The sequence below is a fragment of the Galeopterus variegatus genome, unplaced genomic scaffold (genome assembly GCF_000696425.1).
Source record: "Galeopterus variegatus unplaced genomic scaffold, G_variegatus-3.0.2 Scaffold4529, whole genome shotgun sequence".
Taxonomy (NCBI): Eukaryota; Metazoa; Chordata; class Mammalia; order Dermoptera; family Cynocephalidae; genus Galeopterus; species Galeopterus variegatus.
The window spans coordinates 174182-181352 of record NW_007730640.1 but is presented as its reverse complement, the minus strand read 5'-3'; the positions used below and the strand labels follow the sequence as shown (position 1 = coordinate 181352).

Sequence of the window (7171 nt, the reverse complement as noted above, 5' to 3'; positions counted from 1 at the left end):
CATGTGGATGTTTTGCCACTGGAGTTGATTGCTTAGAAGATCTTTTATAGTGCTTTAACATTGTATTTTGGGTCTGTCACCTCGATGTCATTACTTATCCACATGTGAGCTCACCTATCTTTCTAGCTATGACCTTGTTATGAACAGTGTTTGCACTCACTGTGCAAATGTGCATGTATTACCTGTTTAAGCAACATCATAGTGCCATAACCCAAAGGAGTTGAATGAGGTGAATGTAGACATAGCTTTTTCCCCTTCACCCCTTTTTAAAATGTAACAAATACTTTTTATGTTCCCCTTTCCCCTTTTGGAAACATGTCAGGAACTAGATAGTTTAAGATGAGCATTTGAGGGGACTGAAAGAGTGATCCACACAGAGCCTGGCTTCTTTGTGCTTCATCATAAGGCGTGCTGTTGGCCAGCCTACTTAAGCACCCTTTTAACAAGAAAACCTTGTAGGAGATCCAGCCGGCAGACTCAAGCAGTTTGGGAAACAGGACCACAGAGGTAATACTCTGGAATCCTGGCCATGAGGTTGGATGCCTCACCTTGCTGAAAAGAGACACTTGACCTAAGTGGCACAGCATGACTTTGTTCCTACTTGGCTAAACTTCTCAACACCGCAGTCAGTCAGTTAAGTCACCTACTGCCACCTTTGAAAAACACAGAGAGCACCTACTCTAAGGAGTAGGTAGATTTGGAGTAAGCCATCATCAACATAATTCTTCTGATAGCTTTTTTAACAATGGACCCCTACGAACTACAGGAGATTCCTGGCACCAACCTTCCCTGTTCCGCCATGATTCTGTGGACTCTAGTGTCTCTAAGAGATCATACGCTGGAATCACAGGGAACCTGTCTGGTTGGCATGGCTCTTCCCGAGGTCATGATGGCATGAGCCAGTGTAGCAGAGGTGGCACAGGGAACCACCACCACTGGAATGGCAGCTTTCACTACTGGAAAGGCTGTGCCTTTCAGAAAAAGCTACCTATGGAGATTAGGGAAGAAAAGAAAGAAGATAAGGTGGAAAAGTTGCAGTTTAAAGAGGAAGATTTTCCTTCTTTGAATCTAGAAGGTGGCAAAAACAATCAGCCATTCAGACCTATTGGGACCCCTTCTGGAGTGTGGGAAAACCCACCTAGTACCAAGTAACCTTCTAGGATGCTAGTCACCAAAAATTTTCCAAAGAGGATTCTGCTGCTGCCTTCTCTGCTGCATTCACTTCACCAGGATCTCACCATGCAAATGGGAACAAATCATCAACCATGGTTCCAAGTATCTATAAGAACCTGGTTCCTAAGCCTGCACCACTTCCTTCCAAGCCCAATGCATGGAAAGCTAACAGAATGGAACCCAAATCAGGATCCATTTCCTCTAGCCAGGAGTCTGCTTTTACCAGTCCAATTTCTGTTACCAAACCAGTGGTACAGTGCTAAGTCCTCCCAAAGAGAGTCCCTCCAGCAGCACCCCTCCAATTGAGATTGGCTCCTCTCATCTGACCAAGTAGACTTGCCGAACCACCGACAGGAAGAGTGATTTCCTGAGACTGAAGGATGACGGCAATGGAGACTTCTCAGAGAACAGAGACTGTGACAAGCTGGAGGATTTGGAGGACAATAGCACACCTGAACCAAAGGAAAATGGAGAGGAAGGCTGTCATCAGAATGGTCTTGCTCGCCTGGTAGTAGAAGGGATGGTCCTCTTACACTCTCTGGAAGCAGAACACAGGTTATTAAAAGCAATGGGATGGCCGGAATATCCTGAAAATGATAAGAATTGCCTTCCCATCACAGAGGATGAGTTCAAAGAGTTCCACATGAAGACAGAGCAGCTGAAAAGAAATGGCTTTGGAAAGAATGGCTTCTTGCAAAGCCGAAGTTCCAGGCTTCCCCTCCAGAGGAGCACTTGTAAAGCAGAATTTGAGGACTCAAGACATGGAAACCAGTAGGTGTGAAACACCAGATGATGTTGCCTGGAAGTAGGCATATAAATGCTCACAGTTAAATCTGACCCAGTAAACTCAGCTTGAATGTTTAGGGAATATACAAAAGAAATCATTCTTTTCCTTTTCTTGAATTGTTGAATACTTCATGAAGAAGGGAAATAATATCCCAAAGAAAGAGCGTTGGCTTGTTTAGATTTTGTTGTGTTGTTCTTCCCTGTTACCTGCTTAACAGAGAGAAGTTTGTGTGGTGGGAAAGATTTTTAAAATATATATGCACACACACAGTATATATGGGGCGATGCACAGGTGGGAAGCTGGCAGTGCAGAGAAGAGGAGACACTGGTCTGCAGCAACAGCTACTACAAGCACTTGGCACTCACACCTGTGCTCAGGCAATCACTGTCAATGACAAAGTGACTATCGAAGTTATAATTGTATTAAATTAATGCTAATAATTTGGATATTTTATTTTATTTTTGGCTTCTCAGGTAACTTTAGCTCTTAACCAAGTATCTGTGTTTTTGGGGGGTTTTCTTTTTCCTTTTGGGGTACAGCTGTAAAATATTTGGATATAGGATATGTTGTGTTACTCTTGCAGTCTTGATATTCAGGGTGGATTGTAAAATATAAATTTTTGTGAAATTTCAAAGGTTAAGATTATTTTGATAACATTATCTACAAATTTAAAAGATGTGGTTATCACACGTCTGTTGAGGGGGAAAACTACTGCACAAAATAACTAACTTGGAATAAATATTTTGCATCAGTTTGGAAAAAAAAACACTACCCTCTTTTTAAGTTTATATTTCACTATTCTGACTACCTTTGATTACGGTCTACCAAAAACAGTAGGAAATTTTGCAGCTGTTTAGTTCTGACTCCACGTAAGATATTCCTAGTACTAATTTTTTTTAAGGACAAAAATCACTTATTCTGGATGCTAAAAATTTTGTTATGATCCACACCTGGCCCTGTTTATCTTGAAGTATTATAGAAGAGTCATATGACTTCTTTTTATTCTGTGTAATTTTAGAACTAAAACAAGCAATGCAGATAGCCCCCTCTCTTTAACAGTTGAGGACGAGACTGGAGAGGTCGCACAACCTGTCCAAGACCACAAGGTTAGCTAATGCCAAGGCCAGATGTGGATACAGGTCTTCTGAGTCCTAAACTATAATTCTCCAAACTAGTTTTGCTTCATTCATGTTCACAAAAAACAATTCATGGCCGAAATAAGCAAAAGCAAATGGCCAGTAAATAGATATCAGCATAGAGGGCAGAGGAAAGACATGAGAGCTAATACCGGAGCCTCATTATTTACAAAGACCATTTGTGGGAAATTCAGATAATAGTTGCTCCAATCTCAGGTTTGCTGTATTTTAAATGCAGCATCTTTTAATTGGTTGAACCAAACTTGGACAATTGCAGGCTTAATCCAAATCTCCCCCATCTTCTCTTGGCTCTGGTGACTTCCCTCTATTAAACATAACTAGAAAATTGGATTGCATGATCCGTGTGCTACAATTAAAGGGGTACAGAGAATACAGTGAGTACTTGTACTGTTTTGGAACACATCTTGTGGCTTATGAGATTGGCAGGATTTTCTTTCTTCTCTTTTCCTCATGACTCTCCAGCCAACTTCCCCATCCCTGTTGCCACCCTTCCCTCTGGCATCTTCCTGCTCATACCCAGAGGAAAAAAGAAAAAAAACAAGGGAGGGGGATAGAGCCAAAGAAAGAAAGGAGACAAGAGACTTAGAGAAAGCAAGAGGAAGATGAAAATTAGAGAAATGAAAAGATAAGGAAGAAAAGAGGAACCAATGGGTGACACTGTGTAAACTATTCTGAGGCAGGATTACCTGCGGATTTGTTAAATGTATATTTATGGGCCACATTCCAGATCAGCCAAATTGGAATCTATGGGAGTAGCAACATTTAAAAGTAAATGAAAAGCTTTTTTATAAAATAATTTTGATAATTATTCCCCATTTTGTTAGTTTGATTTCAAATTTTGTTATTTTTATTTCTAATTTGCCAATCCATTTGCTTCTTTAAAGCTGGCAAAAAAAAATATTCCATTTATTCGCCTAAAAGACTTTTCTTTTTAATTCTACACAATGGTTGATAACTGTTACTTTACACAAAGAAGTTGGGGTATTTTTACACACATCAAAGCAGCTCAGAGACATGGCACCCTCCATCAAGGATTCTGCTCTAATGAGTGTTGCAGAACAATGTCAAATGCATTCTCTTCTGCCACAGGAATTGGTAATGTGGATGCAAGAAAATCCACACTGCACACAAGATAGTGTGCTCCTTGTCATTTCCCTCAGGTCCATTTGTTATGATGTTTTCTAAGTTATAGATCTTTTGTTCGTCATTAGGCTTTTTCTTATTGGCACTTGGCTAAAGTTCAAATTTTGCCTGCCATGTTAGTAGTCCCATTGGGAGATCCTATCTCATCTCACCTGCTGGGCCAAATCTAACTATTCCCACGGTGTTTGAGGTCAAATTTCTCTATGGCAGAACCTGCTGTGCTAAATGACCTTCTGCAGGGTGTCAACACCTGAGTGCATAAGTGGCATTAGGTATTATGTGCTGTGTCCCCATCAAACTGTTCCTGCAGGGATGGTGGTTGTGGTTCAAATGTATGCCAGTTGCCTGGTGTATTAGTCACGGCCATGTTAGGAATCCATATTGAAAAGGGCCTGCTGTGTAGAGATCATGTTATCTAACCATATTGAACGGTGCCTACTGGGTAAGTGATCATGTTGTGTATCCATATCTAGTTGGGCCTGCTGTGATAGTGATCATGTTGTGTGTAATTGCATGGCAACCCTGGAAATTTACTGCTATAGATCAGGCGACAGGGCAGAGGAGAAGCCAATACTTGTGCTTGCTTTGGGCTGTACTATTGAGCACAAGCATCACCTTCTAGGACATGAAACAAATCTTTGGTTTGGAATGGAAATGAAGTCGACCTTCTCAATTCTAAGTATTCCGGGGCAATTTTTTCTCTTCTATTTCATGTAATGGCAAATGAAATCTGTACAGACGTAAAGGCTATATTAAAATTAACAAATGAAATCAAGCTTATTTAAAGAGAATGCCTTCAGAGCTGCTTATAAGTTCATAAAAATAATAAAGGATAAATATCTTATCAGAGAACACAGTGCTGAAATGGGTGTTTATTGTTTTTTTGAGGCTAAACTCTTGTTTGGAGAATTTTACCACCTCTCAGGAGTCAGGAAAGGTTGGTAAAACCAAGGCTACCAGCCTTATGTTGAAATATATTTCCTCTTAATTAAATTATATCAATGGATATTAAAGAGGAGAGAAGGCCAATAAGTGATGGGCCTGGCTTAATAAGCACCCCAATATACACACATCCAAATCAGTGTGCTCCTTCAAACTGGAGACTTGGGCAAGCTTACTGCATTTTGGGAACTCTTCTTTTGGAAAGGGCCTCCGACTTAGTTTACAAATAATGCAAGCAAACTGGTGTTATCACCTCCTTCTTTTATGACCAAAAAAAAAAAAAAGTGAGTGAGTAGCTCACTCACTTTGGTCACTAGGCTTGAATCTGACTCTTTACAAAACCAAGGTGGATGCGCAGAAGGGGACTGATGAGGGTAGATATGTTCTGACAGATTTGTTGAAAACAAGTATTTTCAAAGATCATTTGTAAATTCTTTCGACATCCTCCCAATATGTTATAGATGTTAAAGTATGACTTCTGCTAATATCCTTTATGATATCACTTGTGAACATGGTAGCCTTATTTTAACAGATTAACATAAACTTAGACACAGCCAGCCCATGGATCATGATGAGATTTTTCATGGGTAAGTAGCCTATCTCTTTTTAATTTTGAAGAGGAGCTAATCATATTGCTGCTCAGACAGAAACGCGAACTTTTAAAATTAGTTTTAGAATTTTCTAAAATAAGAGGAGAATGGAAGGAAGTAAGGGGGAGTCAGGGTGAGAGGAAAGAAGGAAGGAAAGGTGGGATCCTTCTCCTCAAATCAGGCCTTAAGGTCATGTAGTTCAGCTCATCATAGTTATTGAAGAGAACTTTTGGAAAATGAGGAACAAATCTGACTTTTCAGAGAGTCTGCTTAAGTATTTAGATATAAATGTGTCTCTCCTTCATAAAGATATGATCTACCCATTTTTTTTTATGGGTCTTTTCAGATTTTTTATTTCCTCTTGATTCAGTTTTGGTAGTTTGTCTTTCTTTATTTTTTATTTTATTTTTTTAATTTTTATTTTGTCGATAATTATTTTGTTTGTTTTTTAGCTCCCTCCGATGAGTGAGAACATGTGGTATTTCTTTTTCTCTGTCTGACTCGTTTCACTCAATATTATTCTCTCAAGGTCCATCCATGTTGTTGCAAATGGCAGTATTTCATTCGTTTTTATAGCTGAGTAGTATTCCATTGTGTAGATATACCACATTTTCCGTATCCACTCATCTGATGATGGACATTTGGGCTGGTTCCAACTCTTGGCTATTGTAAAGAGCGCTGCAATGAACATTGGGGAAGAGGTATACCTTTGACTTGATGATTTCCATTCCTCTGGGTATATTCCCAGCAGTGGGATAGCTGGGTCATATGATCTACCCATTTTGAAGAATCTAATGTTATATCTTTGGCAGGGCCCTGTGGCCATGATGATTTGAATAATTTTTCCACTCCATGGCTGGGTAGTTGATGAGACCCAAACAGGGCCAGGGAATGATATGTTAACTGGTGGTGGGGGTGGGGGTGGAATGGGAGATGTTCCATTTAGTTTAGTTTTAAATTAAAAAATTTAAATGAACCATAAATTGGAGTAGAAACTCAAAGTTTCATCTTATATGTGCTACAATTCTACTTATATCTAATTTTAATTACCTCAAGCCATGTAAATAAGAAGGCAGAGGGAAGGGAAAACAAACAGTTTTTTTTTTTTTGTCCTTTTTGAGACCGGCCGCACCGCGCTCAGCCAGTGAGTGCTGTGAGCGCACCAGTCATCCCTATATAGGATCCGACCCAGCGGCGGGAGCGCTACTGCGCTCCCAGAGCCGCACTCTCCCGAGTGCGCCATGGGCTCAGCCCGAAAACAAACAGTTTTTTTTTTCCCTTTTTTTTTTGTCTTTTTCACTGACCGGTAATAGGATCGCAACCCTTGGTGTCGCACCCGTACCGGGGACCGGCAACGGGATTGCAACCCTCGGTGTTGC

The 7171-nt window shown here is 40.2% G+C and overlaps 1 pseudogene; it reads left to right on the top strand.

The window, feature by feature from the left end:
* The first annotated feature begins 576 nt into the window (after positions 1-576).
* LOC103603274 lies at positions 577-1982 on the top strand (annotated as a pseudogene).
* Positions 1983-7171: the final 5189 nt, after the last annotated feature.